Here is a 19,742-nt window from a genome sequence, read left to right as displayed (position 1 = left end):
CTGCCTGTTTAGACTGTGAGTGCCTCTGGTCGAAAACGTTTTGTATTATGTAGGGAAAACCCCACAAAATTCAGTATTTAAAAATTATAATAGTTGATATATGTGTGTGCATGCGCACACTATATATATAGTCTATGTATCTGTACTCTTTGCTGAATTGACTGCCTCAGGAGAAGGGTGTTGTAGTTTCTAGCCTTATTTTAAATTGGAAGCGTAACTAAAATTGATGATGTGCCAAAAGGTGCTTGCCTGTGAATATCAGGAGGGACTCCTCGGTAAAATGTTACCATGTGAAATGGTTAAATTAATAATGTTGTAAGGTGCAGAGAGATGCAGAAGAAAGCTTGTAAGAGACTAGTGTGTATTTCTGGCCCCAGCCAGGGTAACAAAAGGTAAATCAGCCCCAGGACAAAGGTAATTTGCTGATAGTATTACAGAGGATGATTTCCATTTCCCTGCAGCTACATTGCTAAGCGTCTTCAGTTGGGAATTTGCAAGCCAAACCGGCTCATAGGTGTTGCAAAAAACCCAACCAACCAAGCAAAAAAAACAAAACCAAAAAACAACCATAAACCCAAAACCCAACAAACTGCTAGATTCCTTTGCATCTGTGTCTTTGTCTTTTCAAAAAGCTCCTTAAAGATCATGTAAGAAAATCCTAGCAACACTATTAGACAAAGCACAGAGAAGAGTAGGGTAAAGTAAGGGGTGCTTTATTTCCACCGTGGTTATTCTTTTTACTAAGTCTAAGACTATGGAGTGAGATGCAGTACAGTAAGAGCGTAGAAGTTGAGTGAAGGAGACCTTTCCATTCCAGTTCTTAATCTAGATGGTCTCTCTCCACTTGTCTTGGAATGGGCACAGTAAGTGCCCAGTAAGAGGAGGAAAAAGAGGGGCTGGGAGGGAGACTCAGGCACAGGTGGGCTTCTGCTTTACCTTTAGCAGCTGGAATCAGATGCCAGTATAGTAGGAAATGAAACAAGGGGTTAGATGTTCCTTGAGTTCTGTGTTCAGGTGCCCGGAGACTTCATGCCAGTCTAGGTGTCATACAAGGCAGTTAGTCTGCTCAGGTGCTTGGGCAGACTAACTTGGGCAGACTGGCCTCTGCTTCCCCAGTGTCTTCCATTTCTTTTGTATAGACTCTTGGAGCGAGGTCTGTCATGGTAGGAGCAGTAAAAGTTCAGAAGCAGCATGTGAGAGCATCCTACCACCCATTGCATCTCAGCTGTGAAAGCGGAATTGAGCAGGGAAGTACTGGGAAATTGGAGGTAAAGAAGAGGCAGACAAGATTGGGTGCTTCTTGCTGAGAATCCTCTTACACCTGCCTTGTATGCACATGGAGTGCAAACAGCACCACTTCTGCCATTCCCCCAGCACATGCTGTCCTGTGTTGGAGAAGAAGCACAGGGGAGTGTTCTCTCCTGCATCCTGGGCTGAGGTAGCAAACGAGAGGAGTTAAGAGCAGGAGAAACTTAGGAGAAATTGTTTTACTATCCTTTTTAAAAAATAACTGAGCAATCATGCATATTTTAGCCTCCCAAGTTCCGCTTCTGGACAGATATTAACTTGTTCCCTATATAGCCCCTTAAAAACTTTTTTGAAGATCCATGCTATACACCAGTTCATCAGCTGAGATAGTGGATTTCACTGAGCTGTTCTTTGTCTTGTTGGACTAGGTGGCTTTGAGCTAAAGCTAGTGTGCTGAGGATTGGAAAGGGTCCTCTTCTGGACCCAGCTGTTTCAGCTGAATATGCTATTGCCTCCAGCTTCTGCCACTGCTTGACAACAGGTAGATAGCACTCCTAATCTGGCAGTTAATCTTAAACCACACATTTAAAATTTTTAAGCCAAGTAATAGCCTGTGAGATTACAGAATGGTTGAGGTTGGCAGGGACCTTTGCAGACCATCTGGTCCAACCCACCTGCTCAAGCAAGGCAATGTACAGATGGCTGCCCAGGACCATGAGCAGTTGGCTTTTTAATATCTCCAAGGATAGAGGCTCCACAACCTCTCTGGGCAACCTGTGCCAGTGCTTAGTCACCCTCCCAGTAAGACAGTGTTTCCTGATGTTCAGAGGGAACCTCCTGTGTTTCAGTTTGTGCCCGTTGCCCCTGCTCCTGTCACTGAACACCGCTGAGAAGAGCCTGGCTCTGTCCTCTTTGCACCCTTTCTTCAGGTGTTTATATAAATTGATAAGATCCCTCTTGAGCCTTCTGTTCTCCAGGCTGAACAGTCCCAGCTCCCAACCTTTCCTTATCTGTCAGATACTCCAGTTCCTTAATCATCTTTGTGGCCCTTCACTGGACTCTCTCCAGCATGTCCATATCTCTCTTGTACTGGGGAGCTTAGAACTGGACTCAGCACTCCAGCTGTGGCCTCACCAGTGCTGAGTAGAAGGGAAGAATCATGTCTCTCAACCTGCTGGCAACACTCCTCCAAATGTAGCCCAGGCTACCATTAGCCCTCTTTGCTGTGAGAGCAAATTGTTGTCTCATTGTCAGCTTGCTGTACGCCAGGACCCCAAGGTCCTTTTCTCCAAAGCAGCTTTCCATCTGGGTGGCCCCCTGCATGGTCGCACTCAAAGAGTTGTGGTCAATGGCTCAATGTCCAAGTGGAGAACAGTGATGAGTGGCGTTCCTCAGGGGTCGGTACTGGGACCAGTACTGTTTAACATCTTTGTCGGCGACACGGACAGTGGGATTGAGTGCACCCTCAGCAAGTTTGCCGACAACACCAAGCTGTGTGCTGTGGTCGGCATGCTGGAGGGAAGGGATGCCATCCAAAGGGACCTTGACAGGCTGGAGAGGTGGGCCCGTGTGAACCGCATGAAGTTCAACAAAGCCAAGTGCAAGGTCCTGCACATAGGTCGGCGCAATCCCAAGCACAACTGTAGGCTGGGTGAGGAATGGATTGAAAGCAGCCCTGAGGAGAAGGACTTGGGGGTATTGATTGATGAGAAGCTCAGCATGAGCTGGCAGTGTGCGCTTGCAGCCCAGAAAGCCAACCGTGTCCTGGGCTGCATCAAAAGAAGTCTCACCAGCAGGTCAAGGGAGGTGATCCTGCCCCTCTACTCCGCTCTTGTGAGACCCCACCTGGAGTACTGCGTCCAGCTCTGGGGGCCCCAGTACAGGAGAGACATGGAGCTGTTGGAGCGAGTCCAGAGGAGGGCCACGAAGCTGACCAGAGGGCTGGAGCACCTCTCCTGTGAGGACAGGCTGAGAGAGTTGGGATTGTTCAGCCTGGAGAAAAGGCGGCTCCGGGCAGATCTAATTGTGGCCTTCCAGTACCTGAAGGGGGCCTACAGGAAAGCTGGGGAGGGACTGTTTATCAGGGAGTGTAGTGACAGGACAAGGGGTAATGGGTTTAAGCTGAAGGAGGGTTGATTTAGATGTTAGAAAGAAATTCTTTACTGTTAGAGTGGTGAGGTACTAGAACAGGTTGCCCAGAGAGGTTGTGGATGCCCCATCCCTGGAAGTGTTCAAGGCCAGGTTGGATAGGGCTTTGGGCAACCTGGTCTATTGGAGGGTGTCCCTGCTCATGGAAGGGAGTGTGGAACTAGATGATCTTTAAGGTCCCTTCCAACCCAAACCATTCTGTGATTCATGCCTGGGGTTATTCTGCCCCAGATGCAGAACGTTGCACTTCCCCTTGTTGAACTGCATGAGGTTTCTGTCAGGCCATTCCTCCAGCCTGTTGAGGTCCCTCTGGATGGCAGCATGACCCTCTGGCATATCAGCCACTCATCCTAGTTTTGTGTCATCAGCAGACTTGCTGACAGCACACTCTGCCCCATCATCCAGATCATTAATAAAGATGTTAAACAGGATTGGACCCAGTACTGTCCCCCTGGGGTACACCGCTAGTTACTGGCCTCCAACTAGACTGTGCTACTGATCACCATGCTCTGGGCCTGGACATTCAGCCAGATTTCAATCCACTCTGCTGTCTGCTCATCCAGCCCATACTTCAACAGCTTGTCTAAAGCCTTGCTTAAGTCATGGCAGACAATATCCACTGCTCTCCAAGTCAGTCACTTCATTGTAGATGGTTATCAGGTTGGACAAGCATGACTTCCTCTTGATGAAGCCATGCTGACTACTTCTGATGACTCTGTTGTCCTTCGTGTGCCTGGTTTCCAGGATTAGTTGCTCCATCAGCTTCCCAGGGATGGAGGTGAGGCTGACCAGCTTGTAGTTTCCTAGGTCCTCTTTCTTGCCCTTTTTGAAGATGGGCATGACATTTGCCTTCCTCCAATCTTTGGGAATTTCTCCCAATCACCATGATGGATCAAAGATTATCAAAGAGCAGCCTTGCAGTGACATCAGACAGCTCCCTCAGTAGTCATCCATCACGTGCATCCCATCAGGGTGCATGAACTTAATGTATGTCCAATTTGCTTAAATATTCCCTGACCTGATCCTCTTCCACCAAAGGTACATCTTCCTTGCTCCAGACTTTCTGCCTGGTCTCTGGGGCTTGGGATTCCTGAAGGCCCGTCTTGCTAATAAAGGCTGAGGCAAAGAAGGCATTCAGTACCTGTGCCTTTTCCATTTCCCATGTCACCAGGGCCACTGCCCCATTCAGCAGTGGGCTCACATTTTCCCTAGCTTTCCTTTTGTCACTTATGGACTTATAGAAGCAGTTCTTGTTGTCTTTGACATCCCTCACCAGCTTCAGTTCCAGCTGGCTTTGGCTTTCCTGACCTCATCCCTGCATGCTCGGGCAATGTCTCTGTATTCCTCACAGTCCTTGCTTGCACCTTCTCTATGCTTCCTTTCTGTGTTGAGTTTGGCTAGGAGCTCCTTGTTCATACATGCAGGACACTTTTGCCTGACTTCCTACTCATTGAGATGGACCGCTCTTGAGCTTGGAGGAGGTGATCCTTGAATATTAACCAGGTTTCCTGGGCCCCTTCTTCTCTTCAGGGACTTATCACATTGGACTCCACCAAGAGTCCTTGAAGAGGCAGAAGATGGCTCATTTTGTCATCTTATCTTTTTCTCTGAGGAAAAGGGCTTAGCTGTTAAAAATAATGAACACTGCCTCCTGCACACAGCAGGCTCAGAGCTTCAACTCCTCCTTCCTTACAGTGAGGAGTTGTCTCCTGCCCGTATCGTGTCCTGGAGCATATAAGGGGAAGAACAGTGGGAACATCCTGAGGGAACTTGGTGCTGTATCCACATGTGGGAGGAATGTGTCTTCATGTCTGTGAGGGATGGGGCAGGAGGAAAGTGGTGTGGCAGGTGATAATCTTCTGAAGCAGGTGCTAACAAACAGGGAGTAAATGATGTTTACTTGTTATCCAGCTAGATCAGAAGAGGATATCTATCTATAGAATTGACCTGCTAATTTAAGAAATGCTAATGTTTGGAATCTTTTACATGACCTCAGAATATTTGGCATCAGTTATTTGAGATACCAAGATGTAAATCCTTACACCCACTGGGCTGAAAGCAGTTGAATGCCCTTGACTTCAAAGGTCGCCGGGAACACTCATCATTTTTCGGGGCCAAGCTCTTATTTGATCTCAGCTGACCTGTCTGTATTTGTTTAAAATATGTTTGAAACAAACTGATATAAAAAGTACTTGGAATTTTTTTTGCATACAGTTATGTAAAAGCAGAAGGTTATTTCTGTTTCATATTTATTTACTGATTTTGATCAATGCTCCGGGGGCTTACTTTTTATTAAAGTGAAATCTTTTTATTGAATTGTTTTTTGTTTTCCTTGTACATGAACACCGCTTTGCTTGTTAGTGAAGTGCTGTTAAAAGCATTATTTTTACACACCTCGAGAACTGCCAAAGTGGTTTGCAGTGCAGGAAATAAAAAATACTTATTAGTCAGTCTGCATCAGAAACATCAGAGTCTTAATTCAGTAGGTTTTTACTGAGGTGTAACTGGGCAGCAATTTGGAATTCCCGGTAGTTTAGTGCTCTTGTAGGTATGCCCCCTAACCTACAGAAAGCATTTCTTACCCAGTGTAAAAAGTAAGAATCGTATTGCTGAAGCCTGAGGGTAAATGCTATATGAATTTGTTTTTCTTACTGTGATATTGCTACAAGGTGTTAGAATGTTGTTTTTTAAATGTTAGTTCATATTATGTGGGTGAAATCATAAATGCTTTGTGTATCTTCAAAGAACAGGACAGAATTGACAAAAGCGAGGTAGGAAATAGTGAAGAGTAGTTGAACAAATAAGTCCAGTTGTATAGCCAACAGAAGGATGCACTGACTCAGTTATCTGTGTGTGCACCTCTATAAGTACTAAAAATCTATTGCTCCATAAACACAAAACACCCCAAATCCAGAATAGGAGAATAAGAGTATCTAGCTTAAATTGGGATGGTGCGATACTGTGCAGGTTAGACATTTGAGGGAAGGAGGAGAAACACTGTAACACCAGTGTATAAATCATGTAGGCAAGGTGAAAACAGCCTTTTGCACTGCTAAAGGATGTCGAGTCAAAACAGTTAAAATATATCTTTAAAAACAAGTAATATACAATTTATGTGAATTCTACGTAGGAAACACATCTTGTTAGGACTGTAGTATCTAGATGGTTGCGATCACTTTCTGATAAGGAAAACCAGATACTGTAAAAGCAGAAAACAAAAAAGAAAAGATTGTCTAAATACTCTTGAGTATTCTAGGTAAATGACATATTGACTGGAATCATGAGACTGAAATTCTTGGTGCCATAAATTTTAGGTTTCTTGGAGTGACTAGTGAAGGAACCTACAGGATAGAAGCTAACTCTGGACTTGATTCTTGATCACCATTGTTCATGATCCGCTTCGAACTGTTTTTATGGAAGAGCCATTCTGAAATAATGATCTTAATGTACTTGCAGTTGAAGGTCTTGCACCAAAATGAAGATCTGTTTGCATTACAGAGCGCTGCAGATTGGGGCTTTTAGAAGAAACTAAGCCACCAAGGAATAGGAAGTTGTTCTTATGGATTGATTAATGGTTAAAAGGTGTGAAACAAAGGATAGGAGTAAATGTTCTGTTTCCAAAATGAAGGGAGATCGTTAGTGGAGTTCCATAGGATTTTGTAATGTTAAACATACTCCTAAATTATTTGTTTAAAAAAAAAAAGCAATGGAGAGTGAGGTACTGAAGTTGGATGATAAGACAGTGTTTTCAGAGTTGTAAAAAATTAAAGCCTGCTGTGAAGATTAGCACATGAATGATTGGATGGTAAAATGACGGGTGAATTGCAACTGTTCTCTGGCTAAGGAACTTCTCAGCCAAGGATTGTTGAAGACTGAGGAGATTTACAAGGGGAAATACCTTTGGATGCTAGTCCTGCCTGTTCTTCTGTTCTTTTCCAGGCATTCACTGTGGGCTGATTTAGGCAACAAGGGTACTGGCTAGGTGGATCTTTGATGTAGCTCAGTGTGTGGCTATTCTGGGTTCAGAATGACAAACCAAACAGGTAGTAAGCCTGCTACATTCCTTTCCAAAGTTTGTAAAGGCAAAAATTTACATGAACTCAATGGGACACTGGACAAGGACTTGAAGGAGGGATCCACTGGGCATTATAAAATGGGCGAATCATATCAGGCTCAGGGCATCAACTGAGCTGAGAACAGTTGGGAGTACACCATATATACTTGTGTTCTTCACTAGGAGGTCACTGCTGTGGACAGAATACTGAGCTAGCTAGACCCAAAAGATGAACCCTTGTACGAACCCTAAATTCTGTTTAGTAGCTTCATTTTTCATTCCTGCTCTTTAACTCTACTTTCATTTATACAGAAACAAAGGAATATAACACAGTAGATAAATCACAGCAAATGACAGAATGAGAAGTGGAAATCCCTGTGCAGACCCCATTGTCTGTTAACATACCATGACATTTGGTATGCTTACAATTACTGCTTTTTACTCATGAAGGTATCAGTATGTGAAAAAAGCTCTTTAGGAATTCTGTGTAGGAAGACTGTGGAGAGTACTGATGTGAATGACTTTCAAGCCTTTAAAGCTATTGGAAAAGTAATTTTGAGGAGTTGTGTTGGCTTGGTCTGATGCAAAACCAGCGCGCTGACCCCCTGACAGCATGTCTGGCCTCTGTTTTCAAGAGGAAAGGAGGGTAATGAATGAGAAAGAAGGGCCTGAATGTGTAGCAAAGCACGCTTACCATTCCCACTGCTTGAGGAATACTGTTCAGAAATGCCAAGCAAAAAGCGGCAAGAAGGAAAATGTCGTGGTTGACCACATTCTTTCAGTAGTTCTTTACTGATTTCTCATTGTTTGACAGATCATGTGTTTGGAAAGCAAGGCAACTAATGCAACATGATAATCTTTCCCACGACAGCTGGATCTTTTTAAATGCTTTACGTGTCTTGCTGTTTTAAGAGGAAAATAGTGCTTTAGATGTAACAATGGAAATGACATGGTCACAAGTATTAGATTGCAATGTAGAAGCATTCTATAGAGGATCAGTTTCTTGCTACAGGAGAAGATGTAAATTTTTGTATGTATTTTCAATAATAATGAAAAAATTAAAAATAAAGCAAGTTAATGGATTTTTCAGTTTTTTAAGTTGGTTCACAGAGATGCTTGGGTGCCACGCTGTTGTGGCTATATCAACACAAACACTCACGCTACCGTATCCTGTAAGATTTTGTTGCTTCATTTCCAATATGGCTTGTATTATGTAATTAAAGTGTAATTATTCAGAGAACCAATTCTTAAAAATAGCTTTTGTTACAGCACGCAACATCCAGGGTCGTTTGAGGGTATAACTACACGGATGGGTGCGGACAGGGACACCTTCACCCGCCTGTGCCCCAAACCAGCCAACTGGGAGCCAGCTCCAGCGTAGCAGCTGTGTAGCTGTGATTCCTGACTTGTGGAGCCTGAGTTAATGAGGCTGGCTGCGAGGCAGGATATATATATTAGTTTGGGCTCAGAACTGTCCTAATGTGGGCACATGATTTCTGGAAAGAAGCTGGTCTTATGTCCAGCTGGCTCAAAAGGTGAATAGAGCAAAGACATGACTGTAAGCTAGTCAGAAATGCAGATCAGGAGATGAAGTTTGAGAGAAATTCTTTATATTTCTATAGCTGCTTTCAATGAGATTTTTGCCTTTATTTAAAAAAAAAAAAAGTCAATGCTGACAATTGCCTCATTTTACAGTAAGCTAATGATATTGACAATATTGAGGAATGTACACTTTTGATTTCTAAACTATACCAGAGCAGATTCTTTTTTTAAATGCGTAATTGTAAAGATTTTTCCCTCCTAGAAAAGCAGATGAAGAATCTTTTTAAAAACCAAAGATCTTTTAGCCCTAAGGCTTAAAGATCTTACCATCCTTTATTACTTACATTTGCAGTGAAGCATAGCTGGTTTTTTCCCAGCAAGCAATTGAGACAGGGAGGTGATACAATTGTTAGCTCAGATTCCAAATTGGACCTAGGCAGCCCTGGAGGGAGTTATTAGCTGTCTGAAAATGCCTCAGCAGTACTTACTGCTGATTTTTTTTTTTTTTCTTGCTGTAGAGATCTGCTCTGAGAAGAGAAGAATTTATACCTTCTCTTGTGGATTTCTGAATGGTGGATAAACTTGTGCCATTCTACACAGATCTATAATAAAAATGGAGAATATTGAATTCCATTGGCCTCGGCCTTTTTAGCTCTCTGCTCTTTTGGAGATTCTGAAGACATGTTGTTTACACTTAGGATCATCTTTTACAGTCAGCAGCAACGCACTTGTATTATGCCCTCTACATATAATAAATTCAGGACTTTCTTTTTGTATTTCCATTCCTACAGGCATGTGTTGTATTTGTACTGGATTCTCAGAGGGTGAGCTTCTAATACTTTCTTTTGTAACTAATTTAATAACTTTTTATTGCAGTTCTTGCATTCTGAGTAGTTTATACTGAATAAAATATCATTCACTGAATGGTGACTGATGCTCAAGTACATTCATCTGAACATGTGCCACATGAGTGTTGAAAAACAGATTGCTATTAAGTACTGCTTTATCTGCCAGGGCGCTCACACTGTAATTGAGCAACAGAATTATAGGAGACAAGAGAAGATGCCTGTAAGTTTAAACTGTCATATCTGTGTTTTGATCTGATATCATTGCTTTATCCTCCTTAAAGGATTGAACATGACATTCCAAACGTCAGACTTGAACACCTCGGCCAGGTCCATCGTTATTATCTATCCTGGACTCAGGATTCCCCTGCAAAGAAGTGAGAGATTTGTGGTTTAACAAATAGAAGTTTATGTTGGCATTATGTTCTTATGAAAAAAAAAAAAAATCAGGTACCAATTTTAAGATACCAAAATACTTTATTTTTTAAGGGGACAGTTTTTTAAAAGACATTATGGCAAACCCCAAGACATTCTGTCTTTAAGTAATAGTTCTATAATATAGTACACTTCCACTGTGCGTGAAAGCATGCCCAGCCGCTTGGAAGCAGAGAAGTTTTTCCCATTGTAGAAGGTATAGAGTAGCACCTTAGACTTGCTCGCTCTCATATTCAGTGTGTTAAAACACATAATGATGTGTAACTGGCACCATCTCAGTTTCTTTAAGCTCATTCAGCCATCACTGTTCTGGCAACCAGAAAAGGCAAGGCAAAGCATTGCAAACATTACAAATACCCTTCTGTCATCTTCATTTTGGGAGCAATCCAGATGGAGAGATTCTGCTGATACCAGTCCAGCTTTGGACTGGTCTGGGCAAAGGATTGTGTGTTTGGCAAGAGCTACAGAATGGCCAGTTCTGGCATTGCTAGCAAGAACAGTGGTCACTGCCAACATCTCTCTTTTACTTCAGTTTCTCTAATCAGCTCAGAATTAGCAGTCAGCAGGCCTGAATTTGTGACTAGAAGCAACAAAAAAAATTCTCTCTTGCTGCTTTCTATGCTATTCTGATCAGCTTTTCCTCCCATATTAGCAGATATACACAGTGACCAGCAGTAAACGATTCATTTAGTTGGTTTTGTTGCTTCTCTGGAATTCCCCAACTGCATCTTTTCTTTCAGGAAGTGTTCTCAAGAATTTTAGAAACTATAAAAATAATCCTAGTACAGCACTGAAACAAGAGATACTATTATGAGTATTTTCACTGCTGGAGATAGCAAAAAACTTAAAAAATAAAAAAGATTTAACCTCTACAGCTTTCGGCTGGTGACTTTAATCAATGTCATTTCAGTTACTAAGAAGAGGGTGAGTAGTTCAGATCTCTTGACCTAATTTAGGATACATATATTTATTCTTATGTAGCCTTAAGATTGGCTTATCAAAAGAATCCTCATTATATTGGGGATTCAGGGTAATTACTAATGAAGGGTCATTTCATTCAGCCTCTGCATATTGCCACCTTTTCTAACATTCTCGTTGCCACTGGTGCTTCTGTCAAGTGAAGTAGAATATCCTTATTTCCATACTGTACAACTGATTTAGAAGGGCATTAAAACAGTAAGAACTTCCATTCCTGCAGGCAGTCCTACTGACTCACTAGAAGCCCGAGTTTCAAGATGAAGACCTCAGGTCGTATCTCATTCCCATTTGGTTCTTAAAGAGTTTAAACAGACAGTTCTCTGTTTTCCTCGGTGGTTTCAGATGATGTCAGATTTAATTGTATTTTAGAATGCTTATCAGTACAGTAAAATTCTGCATGTCTTGTTTGGATTGTATGGCAACTTGTACTTAAGCTTTGCGCTGTGCTGTTCCTCAGGAGCTTGGCTGCACTCAGTGTATTCTTTAAGGGGGAGATGCATGTCGTATTTGTATTCTCATCAGCATACAAGTACCGTTCCTCAGATCCCTGTAGGGTCCCTGTGGTGGTGGAAGGAATGATCCAGCATCTGCAAAAAGGCCTAAATTAAAATCTTCCCATTCCATCCCAGGATACGGTGCTGCTTTTGGCTGGGGTAGAGTTAATATTCTTGACAGTAGCCAGTATGGGGCTGTGTTTTGGATTTGTGCTGGAAACAGTGTTGATAACTCAGGGATGTTGCAGTCACTGCAGAGCCAAGGCCTTTGCTGCTTCTCACCCCACCCCACCAGCGAGGAGGCTGGGGGTGCACAAGGAGTTGGGAGGGGACACAGCCAGGACCGCTGACCCCAACTGACCACAGGGATATTCCATACCATGTGACGTCATGCTCAGCATATAAAGCTGGGGGAAGAAGAAGGAGGAAGGGGGGGACGTTTGGAGAGATGGCGTTTGTCTTCCCAAGTCACCATTACACATGACGGAGCCCTGCTGTCCTGGAGATGGCTGAACACCTGCCTGCCCATGGGAAGTGGGGAATGAATTCCTTGTTTTGCTTTGCTTTACCTATTAAACTGTCTGTATCTCAACCCACGAGTTTTCTCACTTTCACTCTTCCGATTCTCTCCCCCATCCCAGGTAGGGGGGAAGTCAGCGAGTGGCTGCGTGGGGCTTAGCTGCCGGCTGGGGCGAAACCACGACAGATATATAAAAATATATCTTTCTGCAGAAGCACAGAGGTCCATTAAGAAATTGTACAGGACACATGATTCCTGGACTAACAGACACTTCACATCACTCTGTCTCAAAGCTCAGGCTCTATTGCTACAGGGCAATTTGGTTAGGTTTGCAGATAGAGTGATCAAAATAATTTAGAGTGCCTTCAGAGGCTTGAAAAATGTTGAAAATTAAGGATTCCAAAATAAAATACTTGAAGACCTGTTACAAAAATAGTATTCTAGAATTTATATTTTGTGTGTTAGTTTATAGTTTGCATATTTATATATAAATATATAAAGGTGTATATATATTTTGTATCTAAAATACGTATTACATGTTCAATACAGAGATTGTATTAATTTCTTGAATCACCATCACATAAACTGAAAAAATAGAATATTTTGAGAGATTCAGTATGAACTGACCATCTGTTTCTGTAATCACCTATTTTTTGTGATTTAATTCTCCTTTTTCCCCAATCTTTTGAGTTCCCCAGGGATTTGCATGCAATACAAAAATATTGCAAGACCCAGTATACGGAGTCCTGCTTCTCTGAACACAGAAGGAATCAAGTGAAGACTTACCTTGCTCAGAGCTTCCACTCTTTGTCAGTTAGCACTCAAACTAATAGTTTTATCAATATGCTTTTTTTTGAAGAGTCTTATTATTCACCCTTCTGTCACTGCAGCTGGCTCTCTGTTCCTTCTGTATATATTCCTGTGTTAGTTCTTCTCTCTAAAAACCACACACGCACATAAATACACACAGAATCATACCAAGCAGTGCCCTCCACTTACACCCTTCTGATTTCTGAACAGATTCATATAGGTGTTTATTTTAGAAAATGGCATATTTTGAGAACTCTTGGCCTGGATAAGCGATGGTTGTAATTACACACAAGTTTCAACAAATTATAACGAAATATATAATACTGTGCTTTGCTTAAAAATACTACTAGCATCATTCTCGAGCATATAGAGAAGTGTAGTTATGCTATATAAGATGATGTGCTCTCCTGCCTTTGCTTGATTGAGATCTATAAGATCAGGAAACAAATGTAATCTATAGGTCAGCTTTTACACTAAAATCCTATAGTCAAGCTTTATTACTGTAAGAAACTGAGAAGTGGCTCAATGAGATGGCAGTTGTCCAAATTCAGTAAGAATAACTAGGATTACAGTTCTTTAAAAAGGAGTTAGGACAGTTTTATGAAAGCTGGTTTAAACATGTGATTTCTATTTGTCTCTGTAGTATTTTCTTTATGAAAAATAAAAATAGATTGCTTTTTCCAGTAGCTGATTCATTTCTTACCTACTGCTTGACACAGTAACATGAGGAGTCGAAGAGAAAATCACTGGCTTGTAACTTGTTGTCTGCTGAGCCCTTCTGGGTGGTCTGCATAGCTGAAATATTTCAGGAATGAAGTATTTAAGAGATTACAACGTTAAGAAAGCAGGTAATCAGAAAACATATCTTCCTGTTATGTAGCAGCGCATTAAATGGAAGAGTTGAAAGGCACAAATATAAACTGTTCAGCTTTTCCATGTCATGGCACTTAACAACAGAGTACAGCTGCAAATAAACTTTTTACCAAGCTTAAACCTAGAATGGTGAAAACTATGAATTTACAGTTGATTATCTGCCTAAAACCAGTGAAAGCATAGCTGAACAAATTAAATACTAACATTAAAACCAATATTAACCGTAGAAGAGTACAGACAATTACAAGGTTGGCTGGTTGATGGTTTGCTTTACTGTTTCCACTATTCCTGACAGCTTGATGCTGAGTATCCTCCCACTGTAGCTACTGTAGCTTCAGCAGTTACACCCTGCAGCCTTTGTAGCTTTATCTTGGTCTTATGTATGCCAGCTTTCACTACAGCACACCAGGTAAAATATACCATCTGTAATGAGAATGAGTAATTTTCTTTATCATATTTTTCTGTTTGGATTCTGGTCCCTCCCCCCCGTAGTATTATATTTCACAAGCTTTGGGGAATAAATAAGTTAGGTCTTTATTTAATAAATTAGGTCTTTATTTAAATCCGCAACTCTGTCAACATTTTTTGGTTTATATCAGGTTTTCGTTCTAAATAAAATTTGAGAATTAGAAACTATAAAATGTTAGATCTTCAAATAAGAAAAACACCCCAAGTTCTGCACTATCTGAATGCGTCTGTAAAATACATGTCTGTAAGGATCCTTAAACCTGGCCAATTTGGGCTACGAGAGGGACAGTTTTGCCAGAGTCTCCTATCTATAACCTAGCTCATAGCGTGGGTTTCGGCAATATGCAGCACAGAGAGAACACAATCTCGAAGTCTAATCAAATGAATATATGAGTACTCCTTATGATACGTGCCTTGCAGGGTACTGTAACAGTATTGGGAATGCTTTACTAACTGAATAAAACCCCATTCTTCCCTCTCCTCTGATAATGTAGCAGCACTATCTTTGCTTTAGAACAGCATCATGAAATAAAAACAGGAGTGAGACATCTTTAACAAAAAGAAGAGGGTGAGTTTGGAGGGAGGGTATCAGAAGAGAGCAGCCCTCAAGGGCTTAGGCCCTTTGGTTAGTGTTAAGTTACATCCTGAAATAGTATGGAAAATGTATGTTACTGCTGTCTAGGCTGTTAGGGATTCTGGCTGCATGATACCAGAGCAGCTAAGAAGGAATCTTGTAGTTAAGTACAGTCTAGTTTTATCTACCTTTTTATAGCCTGGATTCTAACTTTGTAATTGGAAATCTGACCTTGTATTTGGCTAAACATTTTCTAACCCTTAAGATCACGTGCTGTTAAAGATGTGCCTAGCGAAGCTAACAGATACACAGCAAGTCCCTCTTGGAAAGGGACAAGTCCAAACTTAGGGACCAGAGACGTCTGTAAAGCTGCGGTGGCTGGTGGCCCGAGGGAGCTGTCACACAGTGCGGTTTAAAGAAAGACCTCTGGCAGGTCAGTGCCTCTTCTGGAAGAAGCAGATGAAGAGGCACCAGCTTGCTCTAAGTTTACGAGCAAGAAACACGGACTTGGGCCATTTTGTCTTGTTCCGTTACTTCTGTGTAACTCCTGTCCACCGTAGGACGGCACACAGCAAAGAGGCTGGAAGTTAGCCCTCTGACTGCAGCTAACAACTCTGTTCAGTCCTACGCTGGATCTCTTCTGTCTTTTTATAGTTGTGTTGGTGTAGCACTTTTAACAGCATAAAACAAGTAGCAAATCCTTACTTTTGCCCGTAAATTAAGACAATGAAATTTAACATATGAGAATTAGACCGGCGGAGTCAGAACTTCCATTTTGCAAACTAAAACCAGAACTTTGCACCTTTCTAGTGCAGAGACACATATTGACATATCTGCAGTTATAAAGCAGCAATCCTATAGTGCTCCATTTGCACAATAATTTCCTTTTAATTGTGAAATAACACCACAATCACATTATAACTGAATACAAAAAATGTTCTCAGAATGATGAGGTGTAATATGTAATTGTGTAAGATCTATGCAGCCTGTGTAACTGTAACTTAGTTGTGTTAGTGGCTCAATAGGTGGGCGTTGGACTTGATGATCCTCATGGGTCCCTTCCAACCTGAGATATTCTATTCCATGATTCAATAGACATTTAAGTGGCCAAATAGATTTAACAGTAATGCTATTAGTTTATTCACTCTCCAAGTCAAAAAGCGGTGTTTATTTTTAGGGAAGTTTGTTTTAAAGTCCCCTTGCATTTCTGAATTGCTAAGAATCATCTTAACTCAAAATGCACCATTACTTTGGACACCAGTGTGAAATTTGAAAGGTGTTCTTGAGGCCCGCAGCACTGAGTTACAATTCCACTATGGAACACACTCCATATGAGTCATTCCATTGACTTCTCTGGGATTGAATTTACAAGAGTAAATATTCCTTACAGCTCACCGCTCAGTGCCCCATCCCTTCCACTTTAATCAACAGCAGTATAAGCCGTGAGTTAAATGACTGCATGATTTCATAGCGAGTACTCTGAGCTACTTCTGAATTCAACTGTTTAAAAAAGGTTTTACAAAATACATGTCGAATTTTTTTTCAGTTTTAATAGTCAGTAGTGTATTTGTTTAAAAGAGAGAACAGAGTTTGCTTCATGCAGCTTACACGTAGGTGTCTGCAACTTCTGATCATGGAATAAACTAATATTTAATTATCTAGTAGAAAAGTAGTTTGAAAGGATTAAGTATCACATTGTTTTCTGCCTCCACATGCTTGTTCCCAAGAGCGCAGGAAACTGAGTAGCAAATTGACAGAAGCAGTATTTTCCTAATGTTTGGATACTTTTTCCACACAGCTTCTGGAATCTGAATTTATTTCAGAGTTTCTGGAAGTCTGCTATGTCCTGTTTTTAGAAGCAGGCACGGTTTATAAGCAGCCTACCAGCAGCTCAGGTAACTTGCAGTTTTTAACTGGCAATGTCTAAACGGAGTATTATAAACTGGATGAGTGAGATCAAGCACCATATCCATAGTGAAAGCTTTACTTCGGAGCAAACCGTTTCAGAAGCAATAGACATGAGGAGGCTGTGTTCCTAACTCACCTTGCAGAACGGACCCATTTTTGGCCAGTGAGACCTTCAAGAGAAGGCCCAGCACTACGGCGCTCATCTTGAGCAGCCTGTTTGATAAGCCTGCGTTTCTGCTGGAACAGATGCAGAAAATCAGAAAGCAGAGCTGCGTGCAGGTGTCCGCAGGTGCAGTTTGTGCTGCGCGCGTGCCTTATGGCTTTGCATTGGAGTAATCTTCTCACTAGCCTAGTAAAAGATTATCTTAACTAACCCATGCTGCTGCTTATGAGTTTACAGTAACTGATGTGTCAGCAACTCCGTATTTACACAAGATGTGTTTAACAGGTGATGCTCAAGTCCATTAAATTGCACAGAACTCTTAATCAAGCAAAATGGGTAGTGCAGGAATATTTTGAAAATCAGTTTCTAATTTAGACTTTCTGAGGTCAAATACTCTGCATATCATAAATCAATGGGGTTTTGTTTTTTAAGTATATAAATCTTCAAACATTGCTGAAGAAATGAAAAATTAAACATCATCGCAAGTCAGCCACAATTAGGTTACGTATTGAAGATAATCTGGTAGTTGTCCCTGGACTCCTGTTTATTGCCATGAAGCTTCTGCAACCCTTGAAGAGCAAGCAAAATACAACTCAGTGGATAGCAGGGAAGGGAGGAAGAAAAACTTGCATTTTTTGTATCTTAGGTTGCATTTCAGACTGCAGAAGTTGATGAGTTGCTAAATGAATGGGTATCAGGCACTGAACATGCTGCTCCCTGGCTCAGCCTGTCTGGAAAGGTCACTAAGGATCCAGCTTGTCTTCTTCTCTCAGGCCTAACTGGTTTTTTTCTAGGTTTGCACTGAGCATCAGGCACCTTGCACTGGCACGCTTACTCATTCCGGACATAAAAAGTAGTAGTTCCAGTGCACATCTTCAGATGGACAGATGCCTTGCATGCTATTTTGAAATCTTACTATTTTAAGAGAAATTTAGAGCAGTGGACTGAGAAGATCAGTACAATCTAGGAAAAGGTATGCAGAGAAAATAACAGGAATGCTGTTAAGTGACATAAATTAAGTTAGGGATTAGGTAAAGCACACATATGAGGAACTAGACAATAGCAAAAATGTGGTTTCATGTTTCAGCTAATCCAGGAATGAAAAATGCTGAATTATTGTATTCATGTGTCTGAATTTGCTTCTACGTGTGACTTTACGTATTATACTTGTATACAAACATTTAAAATCTATAGCAGTTGCCAAAGCAGAACTAAGCATGTTATAAAGAATTTAAATTTGTACCAAGATAGAGCACTCAGGCAGCTGCAGAAGCTGAGAAGACTCTCTAGGGCCTGCTTTTAAAAAAAACCCCCAAAACTAAATATAACAGCAGCTCTGGTATTGTAAGTACAGTGTATAACAAGAAATAGAAGAAAATTGAACAGTTAACTTGAGATCTGGCTAAACCTTGTTTCCAGCCGTGCTTCCTTGTGGGCATGACATATACTAACAGCAAATATTACAGGCAATTTTTACCCTAATCCAATCTCCCCCAAAGAGCAGAGGCCTGCCCGAATGGTAAGTATACTGTCCAGAATACCCCAGGGACTACACCACCAGTAATTCTGCAGTATGAAATGGAGCGGGATGAAAAAGTGCAAGCGTAACTTAAGCTGAAGTTAAACGCGTAATTCAAAGTCAAATGGCACAAATTGTCAGGAAATGCCTGTCTCGGTAGCTTTATAATGACAGCATTCTCCTCCAAGCACTTGTCTGTAGGTACGTTCACAGCGTGGCTGTTGCAAGCATCTAAAACCGGACGATTTTTCACTTGAGTGCATTTCAGAAGATGCAGGTGATTCTCTGCATTCCTTTACACGTGAATTCTGTTTGCTGAGCTCCACGTAGCTGAGTCGGAGCAGTTCCTCAGACATTCATTAACTTTTCTACTGAATCGCTGTTACCATGGTCGCATGGGAGCTCAACAGGTCAGCGCTGAACCAGCTATCCTGTTCTTTCTAGCCTTTGGCCACAGGCTCTGCTTTAACGCTTCAACAGCCCTCAGGTTATACGTAATGCATTTGGAAGCAATTTGTTTCCATCTCTCACATCGCTTTGGCTGTGCAGCTTGGGAGAACTCCATTCTGGAGCACATCCCATCCTCAGCACTGCTTCCAAGCCTGGTGCCTTCAGGTACTGGTGGTGCTGCTTTTAGGACTATCGCTAGGGAAACCTGCGTTTACACCATCCCAGTTGGGAAGCTGCAGTATTTCTCTGCCAACACAAAATACTGCATCACGGAAGCAGCAGCCAGGCTGACAGCCAGTATCTGCACTCAGACCCAAGCACTAGAGCAGATTCATCTCTTTAGCATCAACAAATTATGGTAGAGGCCCAGGACTGCAACCCCACAGCTGTTAATGCCTGTTCACATGGCTCGTTACCAGCATTGCTGCCAGCAGCTCCATTGCCACCCTGTGCCAACATCACATTGGGGTGCTCAGGAACCACCTTGTCCTCTTGCCTGGAATAACCATGCTCTTGCAGCCCGCCCACCCAATCGAAGATGAGACCCTCCAGCTTTACAACAACCACTGTGTCTTCATTCCTTCGACTTTCAGTTGCTTCTATTAATTTTGAACTCATCTCTTCTTTTTCTTGGGACACTGTGACCCCAGCACTCATCACTCCTAACTGAGCTCAAACACAAAGTCCACAAGAAAAGGAAGGAAAGATGGACA

The 19,742-nt window shown here is 41.8% G+C and overlaps 1 long non-coding RNA gene across 1 annotated transcript; it reads right to left on the bottom strand.

Annotated features, from left to right (window-relative positions):
* Positions 1-9,128: 9,128 nt before the first annotated feature.
* On the bottom strand, positions 9,129-14,474 carry LOC129205398 (uncharacterized). Its single transcript, XR_008576709.1, has 3 exons — positions 13,778-14,474; positions 13,051-13,201; positions 9,129-11,837 (listed from the first exon to the last, which is right to left on the bottom strand). It is a non-coding gene; the product is annotated as an uncharacterized LOC129205398 (long non-coding RNA).
* Positions 14,475-19,742: the final 5,268 nt, after the last annotated feature.

The sequence above is a fragment of the Grus americana genome, chromosome 3, assembly GCF_028858705.1.
Source record: "Grus americana isolate bGruAme1 chromosome 3, bGruAme1.mat, whole genome shotgun sequence".
In the NCBI taxonomy this organism is placed as follows: domain Eukaryota; kingdom Metazoa; phylum Chordata; class Aves; order Gruiformes; family Gruidae; genus Grus; species Grus americana.
The sequence above is the reverse complement of the archived record's forward strand: the minus strand, read 5'-3'. Positions and strand labels throughout refer to the sequence as shown.